Raw genomic sequence first — 20,693 nt, 5'->3', positions numbered from 1 at the left:
TTCTTAACAACTCATTGCCTCCCCACAAGGAGGCCAGCTTCACATTTTCCTTTGCTCCCCCTTGCACAAATTATTGCAAGTCATGGCAGTCTAAATATAGTCCCGGTCTGTTTTCCAGATGCCGAGGCCCTGCCATCCAGCCTCGGCATTTTCCTGATGTCTTTCCAGCTCTCTCTTTGGGCTTGCCTTCTTAACCACCCCACCTCTTTCTCACCTTTTTTTTTTTCCTCTTTTCTGCTACTCCTGCCCTCCGCCTCCCAGGATCCTCTTGTCTTTCCTGCAGTTGAAGTTCAAAGGAAAGTTCCAGAAGCAAAGCCTAAAGCCCAGGGTCTTCCTCACCAGATCTTGGGCCTCCCTGGGCCCTAGGCAACGAGCCCTCCTGGCCCAGACCTCTACTTCCTCATCTGTTTCTCACTCTCCGGGGCTCTGGATGCCAAAGATTGGCTGGTCACTCGCTTCGTGGAACACCCTCCTGTGTGACCTAAAAGTAGCTGGCATGACAAGCTTCACTTGCTTTGGTTTAAGTCACGTCTGCGTCCTCTGGTTCTCCTCCTTAGGGTCAGGGCACCTGGAGCTGCAATCCTTCTCCTAGGTCCTCACTCTCTTGACCAGCCCCTGAGTAGGACATGGAACCAGGCCACGGGTGGGTACACAGTGCATACAGGTTTTATTTCCATTTTGAAGGAATTCACCCAATGCTTCTTTAAAACAAACAAAACTTATTTATTTGAAAGGCAAAGAGAAAGAGAGGGAGACAGAGTTTTTGTTTTGTTGTTATTTTGATGAGGGAGATTCTAGTTCTTGTTTGCATCTTACAGTCTGAGTTTATAATCGTCTTTTTGAGTGTTGTTCATTTGTTTACATTTTATCTGAAAGGTGAAGTGACAGAAGAGAGAGCTCCCATCAGCTGAATCCCTCTCCCGATACCTGAGACAGTTAGGACTGGGCCAGGCCAAAGGCAGGAGCTGGGAATTGAGTCTCCCAGGGGGGCAGCCTGTAGCCAGCTACTTGACCTATCACCCCCTGCCCCCCCACACAGTGCCCACCAGCAGGAAGCTGGATGGGAACACAGATGGCCCAAGTACATGGAGCTGCTGCACCAAGGACCTGCCCCAGACCCAGGGCCCCAGGTACTTTTTCTTTTTTAAAGATACATTTTATTTATTTGTAAAGTTGAGGAGAACTTTCATCCACTGGTTCATTCCCCAGATGGCTGCAACAGCCAGAGCTGGGTGAGGGCACAAAAGCCAGGAGCCAGGAACTCCATTTGGGTCTCCCACATGGATACAGCGGCTCAAACACTCGGACTATCTTCTGCTGCTTTCCCAGGTGGATTGGAAGCAGAGCTGCCGGGATTCAGATGCTGCTGATATGGGATCCCTGCTTTGCAGGCAGCAGCTTAACCCACTGCACTACAGTGCTAGCCCCGGCCCCAGTGCTTCCTAACCACAGGTCCCTTAATTAAAAAGAAGTGCTACAGTGCGAAGTTTGTTGATGCCAAATTTGAAGTGATAGATTGGTTCCTTTCTGTGTTGAAAGCAAACATATGGCTCAGGGAACATGGGTGTTAGGAAAAACCTGGACATGGATTTCAAAATTCTTTCGTACCAACATAAACTCATCCTTTTAGTTCCGTTTTCCTACAAAGCTTCCGAAGTCCCTTCATGTCTATGTGATTTCCTGCTTTTCAAATGTGCTTGATGACTACCAGTCAATTTTCTTATTTCTAACTCAGTGCTAAGTGATCTCTGGCCTATAGGCTGAGAGTATATTAACTATTAAGCTAGTCTATTCACTTACTTTTTTTTAAACCACACCAGTTATTGGGTGCCTGTTTAAGCCAAGTATTGCAGATACAAAGATAAAAGTAAGAACTGGAAGAGAGCCCGATGCCATGGAGCAGTAGGTAGTGTCTGCCTGCTGCACTGGCATGCCGTGTGAGCGCCAGGTTGAATCCAGGTTGCTCCATTTCCAATCTAGCTCCCTGATACTGGCCTGGGATAGCAGTGTATGCATTCCAGAAGAAGGTGACCCAGAAGAAGCTCTGGCTCCTGGTTTTGAACTGGTACAGCTCCCATGGTTCTGGCCACTTAGGGAGTGAGCCAGAGGATGGAGAATCTCTTTGCCTCTTCCTTCTCTGTAATCTGCCTTTCAAATAAAAAGAAATCTTTATAAAAGATTAAAAAAAAAATAAGAATTGGGGGATCAGGTATTTGGCCTGGTGGTTAAGACACCTACAGCCTGCGTCAAAGTGCCTGGGTTTAACCCCAGCGCTGGCTCCTAACTCCACTTTCCTGCCAGCACAGACCCTAGGAGGCAATAGTGATAGTTCAAGTAATTGGGTTTCTAACACCCACGTGGGAGACCTGGATTGAGTTACAACTCCTAGCTCCAAGGCATCTGGGGAGTTAGTCAGCAAGAGGGTGGCTCTCTCTCTTCTCTCTCTATCTCTTCCCTTTCCCTACCCCCTCTCTGTCCCTCCTGAATAAAATTGAGTAATTAGAATTTGCCTCAAGAGACCCACAGCCTAATTTAGAGCTTTTCAACCTGGCATGATAAACGTTTGAACCTACATAATCATTGCAGATAATTTGCATGTAATTATTCTGAACCCTATAGTATATTTAGCAGATTCCTCAGGCCCTCCCCAGGAGATGCCTCAAGCGTCTCCCCAACACGCACACCACACTGTGTTTGCCAAAAATGTCTCCAAAGACCATCACATGTCTTGGGGAGGCAAAACAAAACAAAACAAAATCCTACCAGGTTGAACTAGACATGCAGCACCAGACATCACTACCAACGCTCAAAGAAGCCCTATAAGACAGACACACAGGCAGGGCCAGGCCGGAGTCAGTGGACATGAACCTCAAGTGTGTTCTGAGGCAAGGGTAAGAGCTTTCCAGGCAGAGGCAATGTCAGCATGAGGCTAGTCCAGCAGAGGAAACAGCATAGAGTTATCCCAGGATACAGCTGCAAAGGCCAGTACAGCAGGTGCCTGAGCAGGAGCGATGGAAGAGAGACTGGAACTGACCCCAGTTCACAGAGGGCCTTGTGTGACCTGCCTGCCTGCCCTTGACCCTTAGGATAAGACAAAGCAGGGGCAGTAGTGGGCCTTGTTCTGGGCTGGGAGGCACCCAGCAATGAGAACTGGTAGGGAACAGAGCTTTGAGGTTTGTCACTGCTAGCCCCTGGCTCTCAAGAGGCTCTGGGCCTCAGTTTATCCATCTGCAATTGGAGGAGATACACACCCCACCCCACCCTGCCTCTGCCGCCACCTACCAGGATGTGGTGTTGTGAATAGGGCTGTTTCTGTGGGTGGTTTGGACCCCCATGGCTGCTTGGCACTTGAGGCCTGCTGTTGGCAAGGGTCGTGAGTGGTGGTTCTAATCAGGCCTGATGGGAAGGGCCTGGGACTCCACCTTGGCCTTGAGCCGCTGCCAGCTCCGTGACCAGGCCTGCTTTGCAACTTGCCTGTGAGTTATTATTTTTTTTTTTCCAGGGTGTCTGGTTCCTGCAAACAGGCTTCCCAAAACCTTGTCAGGTTCCAAGAAGCCCCTTTGGCATTGCAGTCTCCAACTCAGCAGGAAACCTCAAGACAATCCCACTCCATTTGGCTTCATGCAAACTCTCCTCCGTAGCTCCCCCTCCTGCCCCAGCCTCCCTCCCCCTCCCCAGAGGCTGGGCTGGAGGCAGGGTGGAAAGACGCTAGCTCAGCTGGCTGGTTCTGATAGCCCAGTGCCTGCTAGCTCACCCCTCCTGCAGCTTGCTCTGGGTGGGCAAGGTGGGTGGATGGTGGCAGGGGACAAATGGTGAATGCATGTGTGTGTGTGTGTGTGTGTGTGTGTGTACACGCGCTTGCACACAAGCTCATTGCCTGAGCCTGACTCCCAGGAGCCCTGGAGCTGATGCTGATCTATCTATCCTCTCTCTCTCTCTCTCTCTCTCTCTCTCTCTCTCTCTCTCAGCATAGGAACAGAGCCTGCATTGTTAGCCGGCCTATCTCCTGGTTTCTGATTCACCCCGGGCTGTGGGAGCCTGAGCAGGTTCACAGCTGCTCAGGGATATACTTTGCAGCACATTTAGGACTTGGAACAGCCCCAGGTTTCAGGAACACATGGTGGTGGGGGGAGGGAGGAGGCTCAGATAGACTCGGGCAGGAGTGGATGAAGGGAGCACCTCCTTTCTTTCTTCAAGACAGATCTCCGTTTTCATCATCTGATAGCAGGAACAGCATCCGAAGACGCCGGATGAATTGCAAACCTGTGCAGGTCAGCTGAGAGCGCGAGTGAGGTGGGGGGAGATGGGCAGATTGAGTTTATCCTGGCTGAGGCCTCCTTGTGCAGCCCCAGCCCCTGTGACACACAGCTCAGCTCAAGTTACCTGTCTCCACCAAGCCCTCACAACCACCCCCAGGCTTGCTGGAGAAGCCCACCTGCAGGGCACTCACAGGAAGTCAGCTGGAGTGAGCCTCTGGCTTCCAATAGCCACCAGACCCAGGGGTGCAAGCCAGGCCATCCCTAAGTCTTTCCCCACCATCACCGGAATTGGGGATACCCAAGCCAGTCCTGCTTGCCCATCAGTACCATCCTTTCCCTCTGTTCCTGATGACTTGTTAATGGGGACATAGTGTCAGGTGCCTGTGAAGAAAAAATGCTGCCTGGATTTCCTTCTGTTGTTTTGCATCAGCGTAAGCTTGCAGTTGCCTTGTATTTTCCCTCTCTCCTTGAAGCACCTTCCTACCTTCCCAAGCTTCAGCCATCTTCTCTGCACACCAAGCATTCGACCTGCACCCAACCACACCCATCTGCCCATGCGCCCAGTGAAGCTTTGTTGGGGCCTTCCAAGAGTCAGGCTTTGGGCGCTGGCTTTCAGCAGGAGGTGGAACACAGTCCCTGCCTACTGGGAGTCCCCAGCCTTACAGAAAACGCAATGGGATGGGTTGACCTAATAGGTACCCTGAGAAAGGGGGCTCAGGCCAGGCAAAACCTCTTTTTTTTTTTAAGATTTATTTATTTTATTACAAAGTCAGATATACAAAGAGGAGGAGAGACAGAGAGGAAGATCTTCCATCCGATGATTTACTCCCCAAGTGAGCCGCAACGGCCGGTGCGCGCCGATCCGATGCCGGGAACCAGGAACCTCTTCCAGGTCTCCCACACGGGTGCAGGGTCCCAAAGCTTTGGGCCGTCCTCGACTGCTTTCCCAGGCCACAAGCAGGGAGCTGGATGGGAAGTGGAGCTGCCAGGATTAGAACTGGCGCCCATATGGGATCCCGGGGCGTTCAAGGCGAGGACTTTAGCTGCTAGGCCACGCCGCCGGGCCCAGGCAAAACCTTTGAGAGACTTGTGGTTGGCTCACCTGGCTGCAGGCACTTTCCCTGTGCCACCCGCTGGGGACCTCTGGAGCTGGAAACATCTCAACTTGAGGCCCATGAGTACCCCCAGCTAGCTCCCAGAATGGCCTTGAAACTGACTTCACGTATTAGATCAAAAAGATGAAGTCGTCGGGGGAGATCGCAAACTGCGAGCAGGTGTTTGAGAAGTCCCCGTTGCATGTCAAGAACTTCTGCATCTGGCTGCACTATGACTCCTGCAGCAACACGCATAACACATACTGCGAGTATGGTGTCCTGACCATGGCGGGCGCCATCAAGCAGTGCTACCGTGACATGGGTGCCTGGCACCGCACCCACACCCGCTGATCCAGATCATGAAGGTGGAGGAGATGGCGGCCAGCAAGTGCCACCAGCCAGCTGTAGAGCAGCCCCACCGGCTGCTGCGGGACCAACACAAGCCCCCGCTTCACCACCAAGAGGGGCAACACCTTCTTCTAGGGTCCCTGCTGCTGGCACCCCAATAAAGCTGGGAACGCCAAAAAAAATCCATCTGCCACACTCAAGCCTTTGGCAAGCTCTTAGATTGTTTCTCCGCCTTTTTCTGGGCAGGGTGACTGAGGATCGAGGGGTCCATCCTACAGGAGCTACAGTCAGAACAGGTTAGCCCATTTGTGCTGCTGGGGGCCCTGCCCACCCCAACCTCTCTCTGTGCTGTGCTGTCAGAGCCCGCCTGTGTGCAGGGTCCGGAGCAGCTTGCGGCCTCCCACACAGAGCCTCTTTCTCCTACGCCTGGCACAAAGCCCGCTCACAGGCTCCTATTCAGAGGCTGGGCTCATGGAGAAGGCAGCTGCAGGCCAGCAGGGTGACTTTGAGGCCTGCCTCTGTGGGTGAGGGAGTGAGGCTTCAGGGCAGCCAGCCCTGCTTGGGGCAAGGGGTGCAGGGCAGACCGGCAGGTGCTAATTCAGCACATATACATACACACACATACATGCAAGCACGCACACACACAAGGCAAGCAAGGTGTCTCCCAAGAAATGCAGGACCTGCTCACAAAAAGGGGTTCATAACTGGCCTCCTTCTTCCGTAGTAGAGAGATGCATTTAGGGTTTGGACCGCATGGTCTAAACAGGGCAGCACCTCTGTGCCATCCAGGTCCCCCCACTGGCTGAGAGCGCTCTCAGCACAGATGGAAGAGTACACGTCCCCTGGGCCAGCAGCTGATCCCGAGCCAGGCTGCTACGGCTGAGGAGCTGGACTTTGCATTGCATGGAATTGAGGTAACCACACGTGGCTGGGAGAACGGTACAGATCTGTTGGCGAGGGGACATTGGGTCCAGAGAGCGATGTGTGGCTTGATCTCTTGGGATTCAGCACTCAGCCTTACTGCGTATGTAGTTGAATAGTAGCACTGAGTTGGCAGGGGGCCGCAATGGGGAGGAGGGTCCAACTCCCAGCTCCTGCCAGGCAGCCACTTGCCCTGTGGAGGTCAGACTAATAAGGACTTCCGGCTTCCAGCTTCTGGCTTCAGGAAGGAGGAGGCAGAGTCAGACTTGCTGTTCCTGGGCCTGGGCTGAGGCTGGCACCCCGTCACCAGGCTGGACCTGTCGCTCAGTATACCTGGCTGAATCCTGTACAAGCCAGTGTTCCTGGAATGGCCCCGGAACCCATGAGAGCCATGCTGGGCAAGGATGTGGCCAGGAGGAGGAAGCCCCTAGTCTAGCCCTCCTGCCTGCTGCATTCTCCCTCCAACCCAAGCTGGTGCCCACAAACCAGCTTTTCTGCTTCCCATACATGTCCCATGTCCTGTCCAGTAACAATCTGCCTATTGTTTCCCCAGATGACAACAGTTTCACCCTAGTCCTAGGTTCCAGTACCCTCCTCAGATTTAGCCTTGCCCCCTTTGAGAAGCCTGTGGCCCCTGCATGTGTCCAATAAGAGCACCAGGCATTGTGAAGAAAGAGAGGTTGCAGGCCAGGCCAGAAGGTGAGGTGAAGGGGGACAACTCCTGACTGCTTAGCCTTTCTGCTTCTCCTAGCTATTACTATGGAGCGCCTGGTGCTATGTCAGCAGAGCTGCCTGGGCTCGGGGTCTGGGAACCAGCACAGACAAACCTGTCCTCACTGCTCATCAGTTCATTCAGATGCTGACAATGGCCAAGGCAGGAGGGCCAGCCAGTGCTGGAGGAGCCAGCTGGTGAAGGTCATGGTCCCATAGCCCCTTGGTCTCAGGTGCACTAGGGGCATTCGCTATCCCTCTGCAGGAAGGAGGAAACACCAGTGCAGAGAGGAGGAGGCAGGTTGAAAGCCACCTCCCTCTGCCCTCTCCTCCTCCTCCTCATCACCATCGTCATCCCCACCACTCCCATCATACTACGAGTGCCAAGTGTCACGTGTAGCCTGTCTGCATCACATCCTCCTGACAGCTCTCAGGGTAAGTGTGATGATCCCTAGCGAAGGTTTCAATGTGTCCAAAGCCATGCAGCCACTCCTTTAGAAAAAGGAGAATATGAACTCCAAGCTGCCACTCAGCAGAGAGCAACAAGAGAGTGCGAAGATTGGTAGGTAGGCAAGGAGGCAGGTATCTCCTCCACAGGCTGCTGTTGATAAGGGTGGCTCTGGGGCCAGGGTCAAGGGCAAGGGCAAGAGGGTGGAACGCAGCTGGAAGACCCCTGTAAGACAAGCTGCTGTCGCTCCTGGATGTTTCTGTGCACGCCACCCTTGCGGAACCTTCTCCAGGCCTGTTCCATCTCCTTGAAAAGCAATCTCCCTCACCAGGGGGCTCAGGGCCTACTGGGCCACCTTCTGGTCTGTCTTCACTTAGATCCTGTTTCTCCCCGGTCTGCCAGTCACTGGAGGGAGTCACGCTGTGGAGGGCGTGGTTGGGGCTGAAGTCTTCATCTGCCCGCCTCCAAGCCAAGCAAAGAAAAATAGCCCTCTGCCAAGATCTTTCATCTCCTCATTTACTCTCACAGATGTTTTCTGCAACATAAACAAGAAGCAAAGAATGCTGGGGAGGAGAGGCAGGCGGGAGGAGAAGGAGGAGGAGGTGAATGGATAGCTTTGAAACTGAGGGCAGGAAACTAGGCCCCAGCAGGGTCACCCCCCACCGCCCCCGCTGCCCTGGGATCATGGGCAACCCCAGGTCACTGCACCGGGCCAAGCTGAGGGTCACTGCACTGGGGAGTCTTTGAAAAGAAGGTTTTGGTGAAGCAGCCAAGCCCTGGAGTGGGTGGTCTACCCCAAAGCAGCTTCCCCTTGCCTGGGAGCCAGCACATGGAGAACAGCTGCTGGGCTTCCCAACACTCAAACTGGAGCCGTGCCTTGCTGGGCAAACACCTGCACACCTCTGGGTTCTCTGAAAGACAGACGGTATTCTGGGACAGGGATGCCCAGCCTGTTGCTGGCATAGCTCCCAACATGATTGATGTGAGGCACAGGCACCATGACGGAAATCTGAAACGGGTTGTACCAGGAAGAGAAGGCATCTTGGGCTGGAGGAAGGTGGAGGAACCGATCCTGCAGTAGATCAAGGAATCACTCCAGAAAACCAGAGGTCTCCAAGCTCAGCATTTGACTGGCTTCCTATGCACACCAGTAGCCCCTGGGACCAAGAAGGCTTGGATTACAAGCTCAGATGTCTGTGGGGGTTAACAGTAACCTCAAGGAACAAAGCTGGCTGGAGCCTGTGGTGACACAGAGAAGGCAGACACATCTCCAAGCGGCAGCCGAACTCAGCTTCAGTGAAGACTTAAGGGAACTCCAGAGTTTTGTCTAAAATCTCCTGTTCTTAGTTGTCACAATTCAAAACAAAATAAACACTGTAGGAGCCCCTATGGGCAGGCTTTAGACCATGAATATGGGGTTTGAGACATTTTGCAAAAAGTATCAGTTGAATGAGTGTAGGCAAACTTGGTGCTCATGCTTCCTGTTCTCAACAGAGGGGGTTTGTGAAGAGAAGTGTGAAGAAGGCTCCAACAACAAGCTTTTGTTGGACATCTCCTGTGTCCCCCAGATGGAGCTCAAGAGTGGGCCAGAATCAAAATTCAAAGTACTTACTCGCAGCTGTTAAGTGTTTACCCTGTGGTTGGAGCCAGGAGAGGGCACAGGAAGAGAGGCTCCACCCCTTGACCTGGCTTGGTTGTGTGGTACAGAAGGTTTGAGAGAGGGGAGACTCTTGGCAGAGCTTCCTAGAGCAGTGGCTATTTGAGTCAAACCTTGGAAAATGGGTGGGATGTTCAGTTCTGAAACAGGTTTCTCATCCAATCCTACAATGCATCAAGGATTCTGAGGGATTAGGAAACAAGATCACAGAAAATGGAGTATCTTAGGGGGTGCTGCCGCCTGGAAAGACAGCGTGACTCCTACTACTCCTGCCACCAGACTCACCCGTGCTTACCCTCCCCAGCTGCCACCAAATCGTGTGTGAGGTCCCAAGGGGTGATTGGTGAGTGGGTAAGTGGGTAAGTGGAGTGGCAGATCACAGAGGAAGGGTGCTGTTAGGAAGGAGGAATGAACAGACCAGGTGCTCAGTAATATTTAGAAAAAAAGAGGGTGGACCCAAGTCTCACAGGGGTCCACGAGGTCCTCTGTGTACACAGGGTTGTCTGCAAATGGCAGGATGAGACTTCTGAGGAAACCGACTCTGGGATTCCTGCGCAGCTTCCATCCCAACACCGTGCAGGAAGTTGTGATGATTCCCAGCTCATGGACCAGGAGACAGCCTGTGGCAGAAGGCCCCAGGACAGGATCAGTGACCACCACCCACTCTGGCACTGCTGCTGCCTTCAAAGGCCCTCAGGGCTCACGACACCCAATGGAAGTGACTTGTCTGAGAGGCTGCATGGCAGGAAGGAGCTAGGATCACCTGACCCCCAAAACACAGGGAAATCTGCATTTCTAAAGATTCTCCAAGGTTACCTGAAGGGGAGTGCTGGCAATGACTGGGTGAGCTCTGGCAGCCACCACCATGGCTGATGAGTAGTTGGTATGCTGGAGGGGCAGTGTGCACACACAACCTGTGACGTCAGGTGTGGAGATTCCACAGAGACTCTCGCAGTCCCCACAGCCTCCCTTGCAGACACCGCGGCAGACTCTGGCTCCAACATCTCTAGGGAGAGCAAACTCCGTTCTCTGGGCCTCCCATCCATCACAGAGTCCAGGTCCTTTTGGGCCTCATCCTTCCTAGCATCATGACGGCATTCCACAGGAAGCAGACCTGTAGCGACACCTGCAAGGACAACAATCCCTCCTCTGGCACTCCTTTTGTCAGTTAGGGTCGCACCACCTTTTCCATAGTTATCTGGACTGACTTACATCAGGTTTGCTGTCTTCAGCTCCCCACTCGCCAGCTCCCATTCCCCCATCCTGGATGGATGTAGTTCTGTTTGGTCCTGAGGTTCCAGATGTATGCTTAATCCTATCATATTTCATCCTGTGACATTTAGCCACCATTAATGCAAACTCTCAGGATCTTTGGTGATTCTTCTGTTGTGCAAGGATTGAGCAGCTCCTTCTAACAGCCAGTGTGTAAGCCTGGCCTCTGATGGTTCGTCCCAGTCTTTGGTAGACTGTTGACCTGGGAAGGTCTTAGAAGAGGGGCTGCTGACACCCCATATGGGCACTGGTTCAAGTCCCAGCTGTCTCTCTTCCCATCCAGCTCCCTGTTACTGCACCTGGGAAGGCAGCAGAAGATGTCTCAGGTATTGGGGCCCGTGAACCCATGTGAGAGACCCAGATGAAGTTGAGGCTCCTGACTTTGACTTGGTCCAGCCATCTGGGGAGTGAACCAAGATGGACAATAACTCTCTCCCCCAATCCCCACCGTGTCTCTTTCTTTCAGATTAAAAATACATTAAAAAATAAGGAAAGGCCAAGAGAAGACTCGAACCCTGATGAGACCTCCACCCAGGCTGACACCCACCTGTCTAGTGGTGGTTTTAGGGTAAGTCCTTCAACATATCTCCAGCTCCCTCAATTACGTTGTTTTCCAGCCTTTATTGCCCATAAGACCACCACCTCCCACACTCGGCCCCAGGAGGCTGGCCTTGTCGGTGGCAATGCTGGACACGCTTGGCCTCCGGATTCAATTGAGTTCAGCTCCTGGAAGGTAATGAGAGGAGGGAAGGGTAGAGCCAAATCGGGGTGTTCTTTTCCCCTGTGTCAACTCTCCTGGGTCCTTCCTGGTTGTGTTTTTCTACTGTTCTTCCATTCAAGGTTCTGGAAGTCCTACTGGGTGGCTCCCTCCTATAGACTCTTCTCTCCTGCCTCTTTCCTCTTGCCCTGTGGGTTCTCCACCCTGCTATCCCTGGCATGTATCACCAAGCCTTTTCAGTTTCCCTTTGCCTTGCCCATTCTTCTTAAGTAGACCCATTTCTAGATTTTCAATTACCCATTGGAGTGTAGCATCTTTCCCCTGCCAGGGCGTGGATGGATGCTCTCACATTTTGAGTCAACAGTGTTCAGGCTGGAGTCACTGCAAGTGTCCGTGAGAAGGGTGGAGGGCCTAAGTGCACAGGATTGGAGGTCTAGCTGACAAAGGTGGAATTCATCTCCACCCTTGTCTAGCCAGAACTATTTAACTTCTCTGAGCCTCCACATTCTCTTCTGTAAAAAGAGAGTAGTAGTGCCTGCTTACAAGTTCATTGTCAAGATTTGATGAGATCATAGTTACCAAGTGCTAAGTTTAGCATCAGGTGCATTACAAGCACTTAACATGTGAGTTATTACAGATTATTACTATGATAGTAATTATTATTAAGAGATGTTTTTCTTGCCCAATCACTGGAAGTGTTTCTTTGGTACGAGCATTAAGCCAAAAGATTTTATTATTCAAGGCAACCAACCCATTGGTTGCAGTGGCCAGGGTTGGGCCAGGCCACAGCCGGAATCCAAAACAAGCATCCAGGTGTTGTACATGGATGGAAAGGGCCCAAGCACTTGAGCCATCTGCTGCTGCCTTCCCAGGTGCAGCAGCAGGGATCTGGGTCACAACTGAGCAGTAGGACTCAAGCTAGCACTCTAGCATGGAATGCCAGTGTTGCAGGCAACAGCTTAAACCACTGCACCACCACATCAGCCTCTATTACTTACTTTTGAGAGATATTTTTTATCATAATAATATTCCAAGAGGATGTTTTTCCATTCTGTTGAGTATCCCTTTAAAGGGATGCTCCAAGTCTCCTATGGCACAGTATGACTTCTGCTTGGGTAAGCTGAAGGAATGTCATGACCTTTAACTTGCCTTCACAGAGTTCTCCCAGCCACATCTTCCCCCAAAATGATGTTACGACCAAAATAAGATTCAGAAGATTCTTTGAACTTTATCCAAAAGCTAAATCTGAAGCAGGTCAAGGGTCCTCTGGCCAATCACATCTCACATGATTATTTTTAGCTAGTATAAGGCAAAACAAGGTTCCCCAAAGATCTGGACCCTGTGAAATTTAGAAATTCTGCCAAGATGCAGGAATACGGTTATCCCCATTGGAAAAGAGAGAACAGTTCTTTCCTTCACCGCTCAGGTTATGTATTTCCTGTTGCTGAGGCTTCCACCTGGTCCATCTTGCTTTCATTTGATTGCACTTTCTCATCTATTAGTTTACCCTGCAAATGATCACAATAGCCAGGGCTGAGTCAGCCAAGGCTGAAGCCAGAAGCCTGGAACTTCACCTAACTCTTCTACATGGGAGGCAGGGGTCCAGGTACTCAGCCCAGGTACTGTTGCTTTGTCAGGCAGATAAGCAGGGAGTTGGAATGGAAGTGATACAACAAGGACTCAAACCAGTGCTTGTGTGGGATGCTGGCATTACAGGCAGAAGCTTATCCTGCTGTGTTACAGCTCCAGCCCCATGGTCTACGGGTTTGCAGCTGCAACCCTAACTTCTGCTCTAACCTTTACTACTGAAGTAGTACACCCTACTTTGCAAAGCTAACCTTTACTGCTGAAGTATAATGTGTGAGCTCATTTGTGCCATTGTTTCGTCTCTATCTCCTGGGTCAGAAACTTGGCTTTCGACATGTCTACTCCAATGGAAACATGAGGCAACTTGAATACTCCATCTGGGCAAACTTCTTTGCTTCTATCAGTGACTTTATACCCCCATCTCTCATTTGAGAGCTCCAACCTCTTACATGTTCCTTCTGCCCCTTAAGCCCCGTCCTCCCCCTACTCATGCAGATGGCTCAGGGATAAGCATCTTCCAGATCAGACACCCCTACCCATCCCCAAACTGTCAGCGCTCTCTGCTTCTGGAATCCCTTGAGATAGAAATGCAGAGATGTTTCCAGGACTTTTAAGGCTGTATTGGCCACACAACAAGGAGAATGGAGTGAGGGGTCAAGCTTAGAGTTTCTGCTTGATCCCATACTACTGCTGAGGGCAATGCCATGGGAAGGTGACCTTCCCGCAGGCCCAGGGTTTTCCCAATGGGACAACACAATTGGATGCTCAAGATGGAGCTACTCTGTTGGCCCACTTGTTAGACTGGTTATTGGATGGATGGAAACCGAGTTTTAAATCCACAGAGGTGGAGAGTTTCCCTCAGTGATTTATGGTCTAGGCCTGTGTGCTTCCAAAACTGGATAGTTATTCCTGGCCAACTTCCTTATTAGTCAAGCTTTGTCAGAAAGACTTCTCGTCACTCCTTGAATCCCATGCTGAACTGTGTGTACAATCACAGAAGGTTCTAATAACAGCTGGACGTTGGAAGAGGAATTCAAAGAGAGACACTTTACTAGTGAAACCGAGTCATGCTGGTACATGTGGGAAAAGATCCTGGGACAACTACAAAAAGAGTGAGCCAACTTGACAGCCCCAGAGGTGCTGATCCATAGATTATAGAGTAGCAGTATTTAGGCTTTCTTATTTCTTGTCTCAGCTACTGAACAGTCACCTGTTCCTTTCTGCTGCCATGTCCCAGTGTCTTTCTGGAGACTATCACACTGTCCCCTGCCCTCAACCCATGAAACTTCAGAACAGCCAACCTCACCCCCACCCTCTGGGTCTCAGCCACTCAGGACACTGCACTGGACACAGCTACTGATTTAGGGATAGACACATGATCTATCAAAGCCAAGGAGATACTGTGAACCTCAACTCTATGAGGTCGAGTGCCTACATACCCTTGTGATCTTTCTGTCCCACAAAACCTGAGTCTGAAGCCTACAGGAATCATCAAGTCCTGAAAACAAATTGTTTTGACCATAAAGTCAGTAGTGTCTGATGTTAGTCTTAATTCTGGATCTTTGCATAGGGTAGAAATCACTGGACTTCCCTTTTTCTAAAGGGATTTCTGGGTCAAGTGTGTGTTGCAAAGACACCTGCACCTTATGGAATACCTACTTTCAGGCCCCAGGTCCACTTCCAGTGCCAGCCTCTGGGTAAGGAACAAGCCAGCAGGCAGCGGGTGATGGTTCCAGTATTTGAGTCCTTAACACCTTCAAGGCAAGCTGAATGGAATTCCAAGTTCCTGGCTTCAGTTTGGCCTAGTCCTAGGTATGTGGCCATTTGGGAGTTAATTAGTGCATGGGAAAAGGATCTCTATTTGCCTTTTCAATAAATAAAATATAAATTAAAAAATCATAGAGAGTGTGTGGTAGAGTGGTTCAATTGCTACTTGGAATGCCTGTAACTCCTATGTCAGGGAATGGTTCAGGCCATTTTACATCTGATCCAGTTACTCCACGCCTGGGAGGCAGTGGGTGATGGCTCTAGTGCTTGGATTCTTAATGCCCGTTTGGGAAACTCCAGTGGAGTTCCAAGCTTTAGCCTGAACCACCAGATAGACTAGTTCTCTCTCACCTTTCTCTCTCTCTCCTCCATCGCCGTTTCTCTCCCTCTGTGTCTTCCAATAACATGGAAAACAACTTCTTTATTTTAAAAAGACATATTTTCTTTTCCTGATGGCCCAAGACCCCTCATTTACCATTATCATTTAGAAGAGCATGTCAAGTTGAACTAAGCAAGCGCAGTCAGATGTACCGTTCTCAGGTATACTGGAAGAGACAAGGCATATATGAGAGCTTCAAGCAGTTTCTGGAAAGGCAGATTATGAGAAAAAAAAATATGCCTAGATTTCAAAAGTTGTTTTTCTGGTTTGGAGGAGGTTTGGTTATTTATTTTGTTTGTTTATTTGTTTGCTTGTTTTTTAGAGTTTACTTATTTATTTGAGAGGCAGGGAAAGAAAGACATTGTCTGCTGGTTTCTGCCCCAAATTCCCACCACAGCCAGGGCTGAGCCAGGCCAAAACCAGGAGTCAGGTACCCCAGTAGCATCCCCCATTTGAGTATTTGAACCATCACCTGCCGCCTCCAAGGTGCATTAGCAGGGAGCTGGATGTGAAACAAAGTAGCCAAGACTCAGACTCAAAACTCCCTTGCTGGTACTATTGAAGTTCTAAGCCACGGCTTAATCTGATTCCCTGCAGTGCTTGCCTTGGATCTCAGATCTTTTGCAACCAAATAGATGTATCCTTTCCTTCCACTTGAACTTTCCCAGCAGGCATCACTAGAGGCTGTGAACTGGTATCATCAGCCGCAGGACTTGAGGCCAAAATCACTCTGTCAGGGAGGCTGTGGGCAGGGGAGGGTCGTGCACTCCCAGAACCTGCTGACCAGAGCTCAGGGAGCTTGGAGCTCACCAAGAAAAAAAGACAGAGAGCATCTCAGGCCCTAAGCACTGCTGGATCTCTTCTGTCGTAATTGAAATGGAAAAGAAGCTCCCTCGCTGGGGTCCAGGAACAGAGTCTTATCTGATGAACCCTTGTGCAACTTCGAGTTCCTTCATTACAGAAAAGCCACCCGGCCTGCTGCGTGGCATGACCTGTGCATGTGGGTGGGACTGCCTGGTATTTTCATACTGATGGAAACAGTGGCCTTGTTGATCTCAGAGTCCCAGATTAAGCTGATTTCGCTATTTTTAATCTCTCCGGAAATAAGCAAAGAAAAGTCTAATTGCAAACAGCCTAAACTTTACATAGGAAATATGTGGGTCCCCTGAGGCACCTAGAAAGTGTCTGAAACCCTAACTGCCTCTCTGCTTCCCACTCCCCTCTCTAGAGCACATAGGCGGGGTGCACCCAGGGCGGCCTGGGGCTGAGGGAGGCTTTGTAATCAGGAGTCCAGCCGTGGCCTTGGACTGGCCAAACCAGCCCAGCCAGCCCCTTGGGCCTGGGGGCAAGAGCTCTGCATGAGAAACAGGAAGACATTTTGCCCACAGTTTGAACCATGGTTTTTGGGAAGGCTCTTTGTTCTCTTGTCCCCATTTACTTAGGGTTTTCTGGTCTTTTATTCTGTGCTTGTCAAATTCCAGGCAGGAGAGAATTACACTATCAAGCCCATCTCTCTCTCTCTCTCTCTCTCTCTCTCTCTCTCTCTCTCTCTCTCTGTGTCACACACACACACACACACATATGCATGTACATGCACACACGTGCACATCAGCACATCTGCCTGTGTACATGTGTGCTCATGCGCGCACACACACACACACACACATACACACACTTCCCACCCCACTGCATTTCCGCCCCAATCCCATTTGGCACACAGCTCTGGGATTCGCAGCCAAGTGGAGTCCAGTAAGGACTTTGAAAGAGTTCACATGGCCCCCAGCCTCCCATAAGAGTCCTATAACTAAAGTCCCAGCCAGAACCCTGGGCCTCAATGGCAGCTGTGCTGCTGGGTCACTGTGGGAGGTGGAACAAGGCCTTGTGGCCTGCTGTGCCTCAGTTTCCCTGCCTGTCAATTTGGACAACCATGACCGCAGCTAATTCTGAATTGTCTGCCTGCTGGCGGGACCAGGCACCGGGCGGGGGTCCAGATTTATGGCACAGAAGTCCCAGAATAAGTCAAAGAAGAGTGAATCCAAAATAGACCAGAAGCCCAGTGCCTGGAAAGGCAGCCAAAGATTAGATACGCTGCCGAGGGAATTGGCCTGATGACTTTCTTGAGGGTTTTTGCTCATATACAGCCACTGCACTTCTGTGACTTCCACGCACCAGGCAGACTCTATCCTGTAAAGGGAAGTTTGGGATCAGAGCCTTCCGTGGGCGCTGCCATTGCCCAGCTCACCCTGGGAGCTGGGGCCTTTCCAAGGGAAGTCAGCATGGGGCTCCTGGGCTTGGCGGGACAGCTGGACAGATGGACAGGCTTTCAGTGAGAAAGTCATGTTGATGAGCAGGCTGGAGTGGCAAGTGCCCCTCCTAGACCGCTCTGTCGGTGGGAGGCAGGCTGGCTGCAAAGCCCCTCTTCCTTTGCTCTTGCTTCTAGGGCTTCTCGATGCAGAAGGCAGTAGAAAGACTGCGGTCCTCACCCTTGGTAATGCCACCGCCATGCCCACCAATCCCAACAGTGACTCCTGCCCACCTGCTCTGTCTCAAAGCAGGGCCCTTCTAGCCACTTGTCTGCTCCCATCGTCCCTTTCCTAGGAAAAGCAGCACTGACAAAATTCACCTTTATCTTCCCCTGGCAGTGCTTTGGGCAACAACTGTAAAAGCTTGTTGCAAACGGGCTGGTCACACGGCCTGAGGTCGGAATCTGTGTGCTTGTAGACAGACTACCAGGTCCACACTGAAGACTCTTTCTGCTCTGCCACTTTCCAGCTCCCAACCACCCATCGGGCTCCTCTCTGTTGGAAGTGCTCCCAGCCAAGGCTATCCAAGCCAAGCAGGTGTCTGTGGGAGCTCACAGGCCTGCTGAAGGTGAAGGTTTCTTCTGTAGCTACCAGATTGTACCCTGATGCCAGCCAGCTCCCAGCGTCTGCTGCCAGCCCTCCCAAGATGAGAGCTTGTGGAGACACAGCCCAAGCCCTTGATCCAGGCTCTTCCCAGTCCCATTCTGTCGGCTAGATGAAGCTCCCTGCCAAGGGGAAGCCAGCCTGGACTGGCCATGGTGTAGCCTGACAGCTGGGCAAAGCTCCATCCTGGATCCAGCAGTGCACTTTGAGACTTGGCGCTAGGTGGGCCAGAGTGAGGAAGGATACAGGAGGAGGATGTAACAGGTGAACGTCAGACTTTTAGATGAGCTGTTGCTAGCACCATGTCTTTTATCTGGAAAGTAACACACAGGGACTTACAGTGAGAAAGAAGCACTTACAGCCCTCTGTAGGGAACCGTCTTATATCTGTCCTGCTGTGCCTTTGCCCAAGGGAATTTGTCTTGGCCAGTCTCTGCTCTTTGTTCTTGGTCACCCCATTTCCTTTCTGCTGTGTCTGTCTAGATTTGGCCTGTCTACAGAGAGATCCTGCTCTCCCAGCATTGCCTCTCCTCCTTAACTCACTACATTTTCTCTGTCTTGGTTGATCATCTTATGTGTTCTCTGTTTCAGGTATGTTGGCCTTCATCTCCCTAATGAATCTGTGTATCTCCCAGCCTTGTTCCAGAATTCTCTGAATGCCCAAAGAGCACCCCCAAACATACACACACACACATCTCTTAACACTGTAAGGCCTTGGCCCTATGATTATTTACTAATTTAGGATTACTTGTTATAGTTTGAATCACAGCTTGGGCATCCTGCAAAGATCCATGTGGCTTGATTCCCTAGAGTCTTTTATTAACAGACTAAGAATGGAACTTAATCCAGCTATGGTACCTGAAGGTGAAGCCTTGGAAGGCAAATGGACAGAGGTAGCTTGTTAGAGACCCTAACGCAGAGTTCTAAGGACTTTCTAAGGGGAAACCATATGAAAGAATACACTCCCTGCCCTTCTGCTTCCTGACTCACCATGAGACCTGTCCTCTGCCCGTCTCGCACCGCCCACTGCCTTCAGCAGATGCCTGACTATGGGGCTAGTTGATCTTCACCTGTGAGCCTCCAAATCAGTGAGTTGAATTCAAGTTTCCTTCTTCAAGAAGCTCCATTCAGTGATTTGCTAGGGCACAAACTCCAGCTATCACAACTGGGGATCCAAATGGAAATTATCAAAAAGCTGCATCGCCAGCAAGAGCTACAGAACTGTTGAGTGAGTGTTGAGTGTGGGCCCAGCTGGCTCCTCCCTGCAGGCAGCAGAGTGGCAGGTGGATTCCTGATAGTCCTAGAATGACACAGTGGCCTCTGAAAGCTGGTGGCTGGGTAAACAGGTTCCTGCCATCAAGCAAGACTGTCCGTGCAAAGCTGGGGACGCTAAACAGTATCAACTTTACACCAGCAGGTGAGAAGAATGGCATTTACAGACTCAGTAAGAGGTCTGAAGCCCTGCATCCCAGAGGCTGATATTTTAAGTTAGACATCCTGAGACCTTGATGATCTGTTTTTATTCTCCTCCCCATCCTTCCCTTCTGGAGCTCCTGGAACTTTCCATGCAGCATGAAAGGACAAAAGCATGAACTCTATTGTTCTCATCCCTTGCTGGTATAAAGGAAGGTTTTAAAAACTGCTTTGGGAGAGGGTGGTCTGTGACGGGCAGAAAATATTCTAAGGCTTCAAAGTGACTTTTGCCAGGAGACTGAAACTTCCATCTGAGTACTTCCAAGCTCTGGAGAGAGAGAGGAAGGGCGGGATGGGCCTGGGAGATGGGAGTGATTTCCCACGGACAGGTAGACCTCCGAGGCCACCTGCTGAAGGCTTTCTCTCACGTAGGCCCACTTTTTTTTTTTTTTAACAAACTCATAGTTCCTAAGGCAAATCTGTAAACAGGGAGTGAAAATGAAAGCTTGGTGATTTGTGCAGCTTGGACTAACACAGGGAAATCAGTTTTCCTTTAGAGCAATCCGGTAAGCACTAGCCAAGGAACAAACTGCAAACAGCTACACAAGTCAGGGAAGTCCCACAGATCACGCGGGATGGAAAACAACCATGAAGTCATCACGTTCCTCTACCCCGGGACTGGACAACCAGGATGCAGCTTCAGCCACCCTTTGGAGGGTACTTCGGCCACTGCCTTCCCCTGCTCTGCGCCAGGAACAGCACCCCTTATCTCCTGTACATCCCCACTGAAAGACAGGCAGCACCTCGTGCATAGGAATTCAATCCAGAACTTTCTCTCCTGTGTGATTTGTTGTTGTTATGTTTTGTTTTTTTCTTTTCTGTGCACAAACAACTGTAGCTGTCATCCACGGCTCTCCCACCATGCTGGCCAGCTCTCCGCAGGAGCCAGCCCTGGCGCAACACGGACACACACCAGATCCTGTAGTATCTTTTAGAAGTTAGTATCATCACAGGAAAAAAAAAAAAAAGCTGTGTCTGTTTTCCTGCTAAGAAAGGCAGATTGCTAATCTGTGCCAGGAAAACAGACAATAGCAACAATCTGGAAATAACTTGGAAATGGTCTTCACCAGAAGAACACCGCGGAGTGAAACAACCCATGTATGCACCCCCAAAGAAGCCTGAATGCATGCATCCACGTGCCTACAACATACATG

At 50.8% G+C, this 20,693-nt stretch overlaps 1 pseudogene; it reads left to right on the top strand.

The window, feature by feature from the left end:
* Positions 1–5,488: 5,488 nt before the first annotated feature.
* LOC101520652 (large ribosomal subunit protein eL20-like) lies at positions 5,489–5,836 on the top strand (annotated as a pseudogene).
* The last annotated feature ends 14,857 nt before the right edge of the window (positions 5,837–20,693 follow it).

This window comes from Ochotona princeps, chromosome 26 (assembly GCF_030435755.1).
Source record: "Ochotona princeps isolate mOchPri1 chromosome 26, mOchPri1.hap1, whole genome shotgun sequence".
Taxonomy (NCBI): domain Eukaryota; kingdom Metazoa; phylum Chordata; class Mammalia; order Lagomorpha; family Ochotonidae; genus Ochotona; species Ochotona princeps.
Note: the sequence above shows the minus strand (reverse complement) of the source record. Positions and strands in the feature narration are given on the sequence as shown.